The sequence below is a fragment of the Microplitis mediator genome, chromosome 3 (genome assembly GCF_029852145.1).
Source record: "Microplitis mediator isolate UGA2020A chromosome 3, iyMicMedi2.1, whole genome shotgun sequence".
In the NCBI taxonomy this organism is placed as follows: domain Eukaryota; kingdom Metazoa; phylum Arthropoda; class Insecta; order Hymenoptera; family Braconidae; genus Microplitis; species Microplitis mediator.
The window spans coordinates 16,521,035-16,535,626 of NC_079971.1; the positions used below are offsets into that span (position 1 = coordinate 16,521,035).

General features: G+C 28.2%; 1 protein-coding gene across 1 annotated transcript in view; it reads right to left on the reverse strand.

The window, feature by feature from the left end:
- LOC130664425 (uncharacterized) overlaps window positions 1-14,592 on the reverse strand; it is a 94,109-nt gene that overhangs the window by 50,507 nt on the left and 29,010 nt on the right. The window lies entirely within an intron of this gene.

Genomic DNA, 14,592 nt, shown 5'->3' on the forward strand with positions numbered 1-14,592 from the left:
ATTATATTTTAAATATAAAGCCAATATATTTTGTATATATTTCTTTAAGCTTTTACTGCCTTTGTGATTATCCATACAAAATATATTATACATATAACTTCATTATATTGAACATATATTTTATATATACGAAAATCGGCCAAAAGTTATATATTCCATTTATATTTTTTTTATATGTACACAGAAAAAAAAGAAAATCTTGAAACAAGAAATAAAATGTCTTCAAAATTTTTTTCTTGAACCTAGCAAAATTTCTTACTTTATTGAAGTAAAAAAATTATTTGGATCAAGAAATTATTTCCGTCGCGGAAGACATAATTTTCTTCGTCTGAAACATAAATTCTTTAAACCAAGAAAAAACTTTCTTGGTCCCAAAAACTTTTTTTTTGGTTCGAGAAGATTTTTTTTTCAATTCAACAAATTTTTTTTTTGGCTAAAAATTGTTACGTTTTTAAGTCAAGAAAAAATATCTTGAGATGAAACGAAAAAGTTTCTGAACCATGAAAAATAATGTTTTAAACCAAGAACAAACTTTCTTGGGCCAAGAAAGTTAGTTCTTGGTTTAAAGCATTATTTTTCTCGGGCCAAGAAAGTTTATTTTTAACTCGAGAAATTTTTTTCTCGTCTAAACACTGTTACCTTATCGAGTCAAGAAACAGTGTCTTGAGCTAAAAAAAGAAAGTTTTTGTACTGAGAAAAAAAATTTTTAAACTAAGAAAAAACTTTCTTGGGCCAAGAAATGTTTTTTTTTGTCGCAAACAAAAAAAAATTTTTCAACCAAGAAATTTATTTTTTTAATTAAGCAAATAAATTTACCGAGCTAAAAAATTTTATTTTTTTTTCAGTTTTTTATTGGACAATTTTTCTTTTGAGTTTAAATATTACAAACAATGCTGTAAAGCAAATAAATACTGCATCAGAAGCATTTATAAGGGATAGGCCAGTTTCACAATAAGTTAAACATTCAACACAAATTGAGAAAAAACAATTATCGCTTAACCCAGGAATCGAACCCAGATCGATTCGGCGCCACGTGAGAGCTTTACCAATTAAGCCATCCCAGCCTTTGTCGGAATACGTTTACTTTGCCCACATATACTGAGCCATACTGGCTTATGATCAGTCACATTTTTAGATCCTAAACACAGAATTAATATTACAAATGTTATCACCAATAATTTAGAAAAATGTTAGTTCTGACATTTTACCAAAATACTGAACGGATCGTATGAATCGTTCATAAATAAATTTCGACATAAAAATAAAAAAGTTTTAAAAACAAAAAAACAAATTTAATTACGAAAAAAAATTGAGAAATTATTCAATATTATTTAATTAATTTATTATAATATTATAATTTAGTTATTTAATTTTTGATTTATTTAAAATAAAAAGGTGGACTCAAAAACCATTTGCTACGCTAGTGTGAGAAAGAGAGAGAGTGGGGAGTATTCATTCCTTAGGATGCGAAGAAGGGAGCATCTATGAGTGAGAATCCAAGAGAAAACTTTCTTGGCTTGAGACTCTAGTAATCTTGGTTTGAGATTTTTCGTGTGATTGGTCAGAGAAAGTACACTATACTCAAACTAAGAGTTTAAATTTCTTAAATCAACTCCCTTTATTTTTAGTTCGAGTTCGTACCGTTTATTGTTTCAAAACATCATAGTTCTTTAATTAAGTGTATAACTTTCTCGGACTAAATATTTTTATTTCTTGGTTTAAGTAAGTAACATACTTAGGTTAAGAAAAATTATTATTAAACTAAAAACTGCAAGTTTTTAAAACAAGTAATTTTATTATTGGACCAAGTATGAAATACGTATTGGCTTGGGAATTTTTTTTCTTAATTGAAGATTTAAAATTCAAGAAATTATTTCACTTCGTTTAAGAAATTTCCGGCATTCATTCCACTCGCTGAAAAATTTCTCGGTTGAAGAAAAATTTTCTTGAGTCAAGATTTTTTTTTCGGTGTGTAACATATATTCGCTTATTTTTCAGTATATTTGACATATATTTTTGTTATATTACGTTTATATATGATTTATATGTAGAAATATATTTTTAATATATTCAACATATAAATTTTTTCCATGGGGGTAAGATGGTAATGGTTACAATCGAAGATGGTAACACTTACACAGAAAAAACAGTTAACTTGAATCAAGGAAAATATTCTTGATTAAAGAAATTTTTTTTGATCTATTCGGAAAATAAAAATTTACTTGCCCCAAGTAAACAATTATCTTCAAATTTTTATCTTGAATCAAAATTTTTTTTCTCACGTCAACATATTTTTACGCTTAAATCAAAAAATTTTCACTTGTCTCAAAAGTTTATATTTCTTAAAGTAGAAGATATTTTTTTGGTGCAAGATACATGATTTTTTTGTATATAAAATTTCTCGGAACAAGTACTATTCTTTTCACGCAAGTATTTTTGTTTTCTCCGACTAAAATTACAAAACTTGCTTAAGCCTAGAGAAAAAATTTCTTGGGAGAAAAGATCGATATGGAGAAGGGGAAAGTCACCGGTGCTAGACAGCAGCAGCGGGAGTAGTTCGGTGCTCGCCACGAGATCGCGCCTACGACCTGTAGTGTCCCTGGTAAGACATTTATTTCAGAAGTGTTATATTCCAAATTTCATTACGATTTTGTTCGGAAACACTTCTGTCATTTGACATAACTACAAGTACCCTTTTGAATTGTACTATAGTATATCTTATACTACATCATGATTCATGACTTTAATATTTAATATCAAAGTTTACTTGAAGTTCAAGTCTTGAATTATTTTGCTCGAAAAAAAAAAACAAAAAATTACGTTTCAGATTAAAAAAAAAAAAAAGAATTAACACGTCGACCCATCGGAGAGAGAATATATTTTTGACTGAGAAAAATTTAAGTCATTATTGAAGAAGCAAACTTTTGGAGTAAGAAATTTTTTTTCTTGGGGCAAGAAAAAGTTTTTTGGCCCAAGGAAATAATTTTTTCGTTCAAAACGTTGATTTTTTGGCAAGAAATGACTTATTTTCTTTAGCCAAGAATTTTTTTTCTTAAACCAAGAAATTTTCAATTTCGCTTTAAAAATAAATTTTTTTGGAGCAAGAGAAATTACTGTCTTGAACCAAAAAGAAGTTTTTGAATCAAGTGTTTTACTTTTATTGAATCAAGAAAGAAAATTCGGAAGACAATTTTTTTCTCGAACCAAGTTAACTGTTTTTTCTGTGTACCATTCAAAGTTGTTGGATTCTCTGTACAAAAATCAATCTTTATTCTTATATATATTTTATTTAATATTTCTCTTCTCTAAATATTCTGTTCGAAATATTATTTCGAACAGTGTTGCATTTAAATCGTAGTATATATATTTAAGTTGAGTTCAAAATATGTATGTGTTTACTTACAGAAAAGAAAGCTAGCATGGATCAAATTTTATGACCTTAGGTACTTGGGTCGACGAGAGATTCCAAGTAAATACAAGGCAATATGTTTTTCTTCTTTTGCACTCATATATATATATTTTGAACTTAGAGATCTTTGTTATACAAAAAGAGGAGAGGTTGTTGGACCTCAGTGTTAAATAATATTAAAAGAATAAGTTAGTCTAAGCTAAATCTCTTACGAGTGAAGACATACCCTAGAGCGCGTATTTTAATAAAAGATATAATATTCATTTGTTTAATAAATTGATTTGTTTCATTCACGATTACCATACCTAAATTCTCAACAAAAGTTGTAAAAATTCTTAACTTGGAATGTGTGTGTGCTCGCGTCAGTGTGTGCATGAGTGCGCTCATGCGTGTGTGTGCATGTGTACGTGCGAGAGTATTTGTGTGCACGTGTGTGTACATGTGGGCGTGCATGTGTGTGGGCAAGTGTGCGCATGGATGCGCCTGTGTGGGGCTGAGTGTGCGCATGGATGTGCGTGTGTGGGGGTAAGTGTGCGCATGGATGTGCGTGTGTGGGGGTAAGTGTGCAGGTAAGTGTGCGACCCCGTATTTATGTACATGTGTGCGTGCATGTGCACATGCGTAGATATATGTATAAATGTGCGCGTGTGTGTGTGTGTGTGTGTGTGTGTGTGTGTGTGTGTGAAATTAATCACTGCCCCAGTTAATCAAATTACACATAGACAAGCGTCTGACTATAACGTTTATATTTTAATTTTTTATTAGCTTAGATGGTCATCATTATTTTGGCTGATAGTAACCATTACCATCAGGTTATTAAGAATTACGATTTTTTATAATAGTAGTAATTATTTTAGATAATAACAGTTATAATTTCTGGTTATCACCAATAATTGTAAACTTTACCATACAGATGGTAGACATTACTATTCAGATTGTTTATTTAATAATTTAAATGATATTATCAATCATATAATTCAGTTTAAAAATTGTACTATAACTTGATGGTAACTTTTACCATAAAATTTTCTCCGTATACTAGGGAACTAGCACACTGATTTAAATATTAGTATTCAATAATCGAGACTTTCTACCACTGGTTTGAATCATATTTACAAATTATGTAGCTTCAATACTTATTTGTACATTTGCTTAAAATAATTAATTTGTTAATATTGTTAAAATGAAGGACGCAGTTCATAAAATATTTAAGTGAATAAAATAAATCAGCATCATGAATAAACGAATAAATAAATCATCATCAACTTATCTTAAATTTGAAATTGACATAATTTTGACGTTCACGCTGAACGAAAGGTTATCTTGCTTTAAAGAGAATTATCTTGAGCCAAGAGAATATTTAGGAAAACGGAATAAATCTTGATTGAAGAAAATTTTCTCTTAATTTTGATTATTTTGACTCAAAAAGTTATGTTTTCGACCCAAATGGGTTAAATTTTTAAGTTAAAAATATATCATTTTAGTTCAAAAATAAAAATTACTAAAGAAAGTAAATTGTTTTTTGAATTAATATTTTGAATTTCTCCATTTATGTATTCAACTTCTCTACGTAAGGAGTCAGATTTCTTAAACCAACTAGTGGCTATTGCTTGAAACAAAAATAAAAAAAATTCAAATCAAGAAAATCAACCTCTTGGTTTTATTCCATAGCAGCATTCGGATAACAGGAGCACTCGGGTCTATTCAGGTTCTCCACTTCGGACACTACTTTGTGTATACACGTAGACGCCCGAAGATCCCAAAAAAATGAAACGAGTCTGTTTAGCGCTGGTGCCGTATATGTGCAATTATATATTACACACCAATATTCTAATAGTATTAGTTTATATTAATTGTACAATTAACTTATTAATATACATATATCGTTTTGAATTGAAGTGTTCAGTAACAATGTAAGTTATTGTAGTTATTAGTCATTATATCTGGTGTTATTTCCTGATTTAAGTTAAGTTAAAGGGTGCCGTTTCAATCGCGAAAAAGTAAGTTAATTTTTATTTATGCTGTTTTTAATCATATATTAAATAATCAAGTTTGTTTTCATTTCTTATCCTAAATTCATATAAAATTGTTTCCTTTTTAGTGTGGTATCATGCAGTTCATGGTGTCAATGAAGCCAGGATAAATAACATAACCTTTAATTTATTTTCATAAACAAAAAAAATTTCTTATTGTAATAAAGAATCAAAATTTGTTTTGATAATTAATTTTACATATTCTGAGAATTGAATTTTTAATAAAAACAATTAATTTAAAATTGAACTTATTTGTTATATTTTAAAATAAAAGTATTTTTTATTTACATTGATGCATAATTTAGTTTTAAAATGAGTTTTGTATTTTTTAAATCTAAAATTAATCGTTCTAAGATGAAGTCTACATTTATTTTGAACTAAATGTTATCAAATCTTCAAATAAATTAATTTTTACTTGGAGTAAGTTAAATGTGACTCTTTTTAAAAACTCGATGTATCGAAATGAATCGATATTGACTACATTCGAGAGAGCGATGTTTTAAGAATGAGCTGGTATCTTCTGAAACCAAGAGCTAAATTTTCTTGAGCCAACTAAGTTATTTTCTTATTCGGAGAAACTAAAAACATTCAAAGCAAAAATTTATATTTTTAAATCTAGATTGAATTTCTTTATTGGAGAGCTTTATATATTTTAATTAAAAAAACAAAAATTTTTTACCAAGAGAAAATTTTTTCAAACAAGAAAATAGGATATTTTAATTTAAGAATTTATTTTTGGAAACTATTTTCTTCTTGACCCAAGAATTCCTTTTTTTATGTGCAGTAAATCTCGTGTAATCGAGGAATGCAGTAATGTCGTTGCAATAAAAAGTAGTTAATTTTGTATCTTAAACGATGCCAATCTTCAATCACAACATCGAGTAAACTTCATAAAAATCCCTCGTAATTTTTACGGAAAATAAATTTTAAAACAATACTTTTTTACTGTTACTTCTTCATTAAAAAAAAAAAAAAAAAAAAAAAAAAAAAAACCATTCGGCAGCTGAAATGGAAGTACATAGATTTCTCGTAATTAAAAATTCATGATATAAAATCTGAATCATAATAGTTTAAATAAATTATTGAAATCTAAGTATTAATTTGAACGATATGTGTGCCAAGTTTCATTTAGATCAAGACATAGTAGTGTGATTGAAGCTTTTTTTATTAGCTACAAGATGCAATGAACGAAATTATCCTGCAACGTATCATTAAAAAAATATTGAAAGTTGAAGCTGTAAAAAATTTTGTTTTAATTTTTTTAGAAATTTTTAGTCATTAATCTATTTAAAACAATTATCGAAATGGTCAGTTAAATAATGAAAATTGAAGCTAATTTCATGAGCTTTCAGATACACTCAACAGAAATGAGCTATCGCTTTTCATTCAAAAGTTATTTGGAAATTGACAAAAAACTTTTTTTTTTTTTTTTTTGTTGGTTTACTTAACTGAATTTATTTAAACAAAAACTAATCTTTTATTTATATTATTTTACATTTCTTATATTTATATTTTAACTATTTATATAAACTTATAATAAAATTTGATCCTAAGCTTAAGAGTATGTTTAAAAGAAAAACACATAAAATAAATACTAAGATTGATGAATGCATGGGTGATATTGTTTATTCTTTAGGTATATGTAAGTTGACCTATGCGGCCAAATAAATGGTGTTAGTCACTAAGATCTTGGTTGAAGTTAGTTAGTCTGAAAGTATACGTCTTATGAGTAAGATTTCTTTCCGATTGCGATTAAATAAAGTATAAGTAATTATTGAGAAAACTGAGTGAATAAATCATTTCCATAGCCTTATTTCCAATATTTTTTTTTTTGATAAACTTTAAACACCCACAACTTTTGAACTAACTGACCGATTTGGCTCATCTTCGAACTCTAATTAGATTTTTACCCACGAAAAATGTATGTTAAGTTTCGTTCAAATCCGTTCGGAATTGTAAACGCTGTCGTGTCCGCAAGCCGAGTTATGTCCATTTATACATTTTTTATCTAAGAGTATTTTTGGAACCTACTCGACGAATTATTTTAGGTTATGACAAAATTCTTTGAAAATTCCACCATGAGGACAAATACGAGAGCCAGATTTTTATAAGAAATCTACGAAAAAGAACTTGAAGCAATCTTCAAGTTATTAACAATATAAACAGCATTTTGAGATGAATAGTCTATGGAGAATTAAGATATAAACTTACTGTGCATAATTATCCTATTACAATTAAACTGATAGTAGTAAATGAATTCATTGTAAGAATAACTTTTTTATTAAATATTGATCAAAAAAAGTATTTAAGAAACTTTTACCATGTCATTTAAAGCGACTATATTATTTTACTTAACCTTATTGAAATTTTTGAAAGCTAGCTTTAGAAAACTTTAGGTTAATTTGGCGATGAAACAAAAATATCAGTCACGTAGGAACAAAAACTTTAAATTTACAGTGATTAATTTATTGTATTTTAATAAAATAACTTACTTGCATGAATCGATCAATTTATTATATACAACACTAATAACCCATAAAAAGTAAACGATTCGATATGAAAATCCATAAAGCTATGCAAACTAGGAGCTGAAAAATTTTATTCGGTTACAAGCATATTGATGTATTTCCATCATCACACAAATCAAAGATAGTCCAGTTAACTAGAAAAGAATCTTTGTGTTAAATACCTCCTATTTTTGTCTTTCCAAGCGTAAGGTGAAATTTGTAAACAACAGTATTACAACAGTAATGTACTCAATAAATAAAGTCTTACTAGAATCTAGAGAGTAAGACGCTGTGAAGAAGTATTGGGAATTTTCGGCTTGTAACTTGGAATTTTTATGAGTTAATCACGAAAGCTACATAGCGACATCTATGAAGCCTTAATGGACTTAATTTTTAGCAACTGCGTGGAATTAGACTTAACTTTCGGAAAGCAGGAGATGAAACCGACGACGACTTTTTTTGAGAGCTTGATACATATATATATATATATATATATATATATATATATATATATATATATATATATATATATATATATATATATATATATATATATATATACAATATCAGCCATTAATTCTTGCGCGGTAGTATAGAATCGGGAAAAAAGATTTGTCTCAAAATTAAAGTATGTCTAACTAGTTTTCTAAAAATGTAAATATAAAAAATTGTAAAAAAAAATTCAACATTTAAAAATATATGTCTATTAATAAAATGTAAAATTATAAATATGTATTGTAAAATTAGTGAATAAAAAAAGTCCCCATAAAAAAATCTCAATATTTATAAATCACTAAAAAAATATGGTCACTATTTAAAAATTTGTAAAGAATATTAGTGTCTATGTGAAAACATTTATAATTAAAATTAAAAAAATTAATAAAAAAAAATTGCTATAAAAAAAGGCCATTCTGCAGCCGAAATGGAAGTAGATTTCTCATTATTTGATTATTTTCACCTTTCAAATAAAAGTTAATAACGAAATAAAAATTTTTTTAACATTTTTAAAAATTCTCAAGATAATAAAACAAAAAAAAATCAAAGAACTTTAAGTTCAATGCCAAAAATTGAAGCTAACTAAATGATCATCAGAAGAATTTTGGATGATAATGCACTATATGTTTTGATTTGAAGTTATTTAAGGATAACTATGCATATATTAAAACTATCGGATCAATGGTATTTCGGATCCTATTCGAAGAATTATGAAAGACTAAGGTTTTATTCCTTGAAAATTCTACGATAAGGACAAAGGCAATGGTTTGCTTTCAATGAAATCCACTTACAAAATAATCTAAGGTCAAAATTTGATTGTGATACCCGGGAAAAAATAATTTTATAAAATTTTATACTGAAAATGGCCTGGTAAAATGTTATAAAATTTTATAAAGTTTTGTAAAAATTTATAAAATTTTAGCAGGCCATTTTCAGTTTAAAATCATTTTTGTTTCCGGGATGGGTCACTCATCCGAATCATTTCCCTCCTCGATGCTGCTCAACTTTTGTGATCGATGGATTGTAGTCTGTTCCGCTCGTCCATTGGCCACTTGTAGTTATAAGGAAATTCGTGGCCGCATTGATGATTACACATGAATTCTTATCCGCTATATTTCATAGTATTAATTTATAATAATATAATACATACCGAAGTGTCGTACTTTAAATTAGTACTAATATTTGAAATAAAAAGCCTATTAGAATATCAAACGTCCAGTAGATATAGAAAATATTATCATCATAACTAATGTTAATGTTGTTATTGATATATCCCCTGATAGCCAAATTGGCGAGAAACTGGCGTGAAACTTACGGCCGCAACTAGACACTAAGTTGGCCGCAAAAGTTGATACTTCCAAAGTTGATACACACTTTCTGAGAAAGTTGGTGGCAAAAGTTGGAAATTCAATAAGTTGACGGTAAGTTGCCTTCCATTTTCTCAGAAACCTGCATTCCAATTGCGGCTCCATACTGGCGTGAACTTTCTCAAAAAGTTGGCGGTAACTTGTAGCCAAAAGTTGCAAATGCTAAAGTTATCGACAGCTTGTCGTCAAGTTGGTCGCAAACTAATGAATATCAACTTTTGGACGAAAAACCCTGGCTATCAGGGTCATATTATTTATACACTGTCGATAAAACAAAATTGGATAATACCTACTGAATTAAGATGTTTGGATTTTATAAGTGTCACACTGCAATAATATAAATTCGAGAAGCACCATGAATTTACTAAAAAGTAGGAGAACTAATGCAATAGCAAAATTTTATTTAATGAATGGTAAGATAAGTAATTTCACTGGTCTAGGCACATATATAGGCATGAAAATTAAAGCTTATTCGAAGAGCTTTCAGATGAATTTTAAAGAAAGTCGATAAGTTATCACATTCGAAAGATATTGAAGAAAGAATAAGTAAAAATATGAGTTTTGGACATTTTGAAAATTTTGAAATGCTATAACTTCTCAACTAGTCGACCGATTGAGTTCATTTTCAATCTCGATCAAAGTAGTCACCCAACAAATAAATATACCAAGTTTCAAGGCGATCGGTTTGAAATTGTAGCTATAATCAAAGTGACAGCCTGCATAAAATTAGTTTTTACACACAGAAAAAAAGGAAATCTTGAAACAAGAAATAAAATGTCTTCGAAATTTTTTTCTTGAACCAAGCAAAATTTCTTACTTTATTGAAGTAAAAAAATTATTTGGATCAAGAAATTATTTCCTTCGCGGAAGACATAATTTTCTTAGTCTAAAACATAAATTCTTTAAACCAAGAAAAAAATTTCTTGGTCCCAAAAAATTTTTTTTTGGTTCGAGAAGATTTTTTTTTCAATTCAACAAATTTTTTTTTTGCCTGAAAATTTTTACGTTTTTAAGTCAAGAAAAAATATCTTGAGCTGAAACGAAAAAGTTTTTGAACCATGAAAAATAATGTTTTAAACCAAGAACAAACTTTCTTGGGCCAAGAATTTTTTTATTTGTCGCAAACAAAAAAAAAATTTTCAGCCAAGAAATTAATTTCTTTAATTAAGCAAATAAATCTATCGAGCTAAAAAAATTTATTTTTTTTGTTTCATTTTTTTAATGAACAATTTTTTTTTTGTTTAAATATTAGAAACAATGCTGTGAAGCAAATAAATACTGTATCAGAAGCATTTATAAGGGATGGGCAAGTTTCGCAATTAGTTAATATTTAAACAAATTGAGAAAAAACAATTATCGCTTAAACGAGGAATCGAACCCAGATCGATTTGGCGTCACGTGAGAGCTTTACCAACTAAGCCATCCCAGCCTTTGCTAGGCTACGTTTACTTTGCCCACATATACTGAACCACACTGGCTTATGGTCAGTCACATTTTTAAATCCTAAACCCAGAATTAATATTACAAATGTTATCGCCAATAATTTAGAAAAATGTTAGTTTTGACATTTTACCAAAATACTGAACGGATTGTATGAATCGTTCATAAATGAATTTCGACATAAATATAAAAAAGTTAAAAAAAAAAAAAAAAATTTAATTACAAAAAAAATTGAGAAATTATTTAATATTATATAATTACATTAATCAATTAATTTATTATAATAATATAATTTGGTTATTTAATTTTTAATTTATTTAAAATAAAAAGGTGAACTCAAAATCCATTTGCTGTGCTAGTGTGAGAAAGAGAGAGAGTGGGGAGTATTCATTCCTTCGGGTGCGAAGGAGGGAGCATCTATGAGTGAGAATCCAAGAGAAAACTTTCTTGGCTTGAGACTCTAGTAATCTTGGTTTGAGATTTTTCGTGTGATTGGTCAGAGAAAGTACACTATGCTCAAACCAAGAGTTTAAATTTCTTGAATCAACTCCCTTTATTTTTAGTTCGAGTTCGTACCGTTTATTGTTTCAAAACATCATAGTTCTTTAATTAAGTGTATAACTTTCTCGAACTAAATATTTATATTTCTTGGTTTAAGTAAGTAACATACTCAGATTAAGAAAAATTATTATTAAACTAAAAACTGCAAGTTTTTAAAACAAGTAATTCTATTATTGGACCAAGTATGAAATATGTATTGGCTTAAGAATTTTTTTTCTGAATTGAAGATTTAAAATTCAAGAAATTATTTCACTTCGTTCAAGAAATTTTCGGTTTTCATTCCACTCGCTGAAAAATTTCTTGGTTGAAGAAAAATTTTCTTGAGAGAAGATTTTTTTTTTTCTGTGCAGTATTTTGTAAATTTTCAAAACCATTTATCTATTAGAAAAAATGGTTAAATCAATGAGCTGTATAGTGAAAATTGAAGGCAATCGAGCGAGCTTTCAGATGGCACAAACGAAAATAAGCTATCTCTTTCCGTTTAGAAGTTACATCCAGTTAAAGCGGCAAACAAATTTTTTTTGAAAATTTTACAAAATTTCAATTAACCATAACTTCTAAACTTATTGGCCGAATTGATTCATCTTCGAACTCATCCAAGGTAATCGTCCATAGAATAAGTATACTAAATTTCATTAAGATCGGTGTAGAATTGTGGACGCTATCGTTGGAGAACAGCGCGTTTTATTATATATATATATATATATATATATTAGGGTGCGCCAAAAAAAAGAACTAATTTTTTTTTCTTTAGTTACCGTGAAAATATCGTTAAGGATGATAAAAAAAAAGTTCTGGAAAAGTTTGAGCTCTTAATATTAATATTAAGAGGTGGCGCTTCGTGATTTTTGATTTCCTATTTAAATAACATGGAAAAAAAAAATTTTTTTTAGTTTGGAATTTTTTACTTCGGCAATGGCTCATTGTATGAATAATCCCATCATGTATTTTTGTCGGGAATTAAACGCTCTACAAAAAAAGTCTCCTATCATTTTTCGATAAATCCATCTGTTCAAAAGTTATTGGAGCTCGAAGTCAAGTTAGAATAAATTTCGAGATCTTTTTACTTTTTCGGTGAAACTATCGGACTTATCATAAAATGTCATTAGAACTTTTTTGTAGACAATTTCATTTCCTACAAATTATCGTTGGTAAATTTTTTTCAAATTCTGCATTGTTTTCTGGTTATTTCCTTTTTAATGCCGAGCTCCTATAAAAATAGTGTTCTGATCGATTTTAAGAGCTTGGTATCTTTCTTCGTTTTTACAGTTGTGTTCTACCAGTTGAGCTATCCGGCACTTTACTATATTCCGTTCAATTTGATCTATAACTTATTGAGCCACACCGTCCATCGTATGGTAATACTCTTTCTTCGTTTTTGAATGTAGTTTTCAGAAAAAAATACAAAAAAACTATTCAGAAGGTCCTTCTATTTTTGAATTTGATTTTGCGAACAAAATTCAAATTATATCGATGATAACCATTTAAATTCATTGTTTTTATTTTTCTTTTCCAAATTTAAAAGTTCTCTGAGCAATCTTGAAAATTTTGAGCATGGTGTTATAAGAAATAAGGCTATTTGACGAAAAATTTTTTTTTCAACTGGAAAAAAAAATATAAATCGAAAAAACGTCACTCTGAAAAAATTTGAGGATTTGCAGAAAATATCAAAGTTTTATATAAAAAAAAAAAATCAAAACTGGTAAACATCGAAAAATTTTTTATTTTTTCAAAAAATCTACAAAAAAAACAATGAACATAGGCTGCAATGATTTTTTTTTATAATTTTTTTCACAAAGTACATTTAAAAACAAAAATTTTGAAAAAAAAAACGTCCCAATCAGTCGAATTTTGAAAAAGTTATAGCTATTTAAACCAAAAAAAGCCTTTTTTTTTAATTTATAACTTTTCTTTGTTTGGGTGAAAAAATTTGAAAAAATTATGAGAAACGTTTTTGACGGGGTAGAAAAAGAGAAAAAATTTTCAGCCAAATCTAAAAGGGTCGGGTTCAAGAATGGTCGATTTGGCGTGGAATACCCCATATATATTATAGAATATTTAGATATTCTAATGTAATGTATATTTACAACTCTCAATGAGGTAAAAATAAGAAATGCATTTTGTTTCAGACTCGGAAAGAATAATAAGAACTAATCAGACATGTACAGGCACGAGTCTCTTAGGCTTATAACTGACGAATAAATGGCTGGGTGACTTTAGATTTGATCAGACATGAAAAGGCATGAGCCTTCAGACCTGATCAGACATGAACAGACCTCGTCAGGTCTGATCATACCCGGTCATTTTTCATGTCTGATCATTTTTTCTCGGGATAGCATAAAGTTTAAGCCCCATAACAAAACTCGGTATTGCTATGCGAATTTTACCAGGTTTTTTACAGTAAGAATATGTTTACTTACCCTATTCAAAAATTCCCATAGAATCCACTCAACTGCGACAAAAACCGCATAGAATCCTATAGACCGTATTATTTTCTATGCGGTTTTTGTCGCAGTTGAGTGGATTCTATGGGAATTTTTGGATAGGGTACTGAAGGAAAATTGAATCGGAAATACTTGGGATTCCGGCTGGAAAAATACTTTTTTTCTTTAGTATATATTTCCAATTTCCATAAATGCATGGCCACATCAAGTTATATATGGCCTTATATAGAGAAATCATATATGGTCATATATGGCCATATTTAATTCATTTTTCCTGGGGGTTTCACTGTATTACTTATTGTAGAATAGTTATGGTTGAAAAGCTAGTATAAGTAA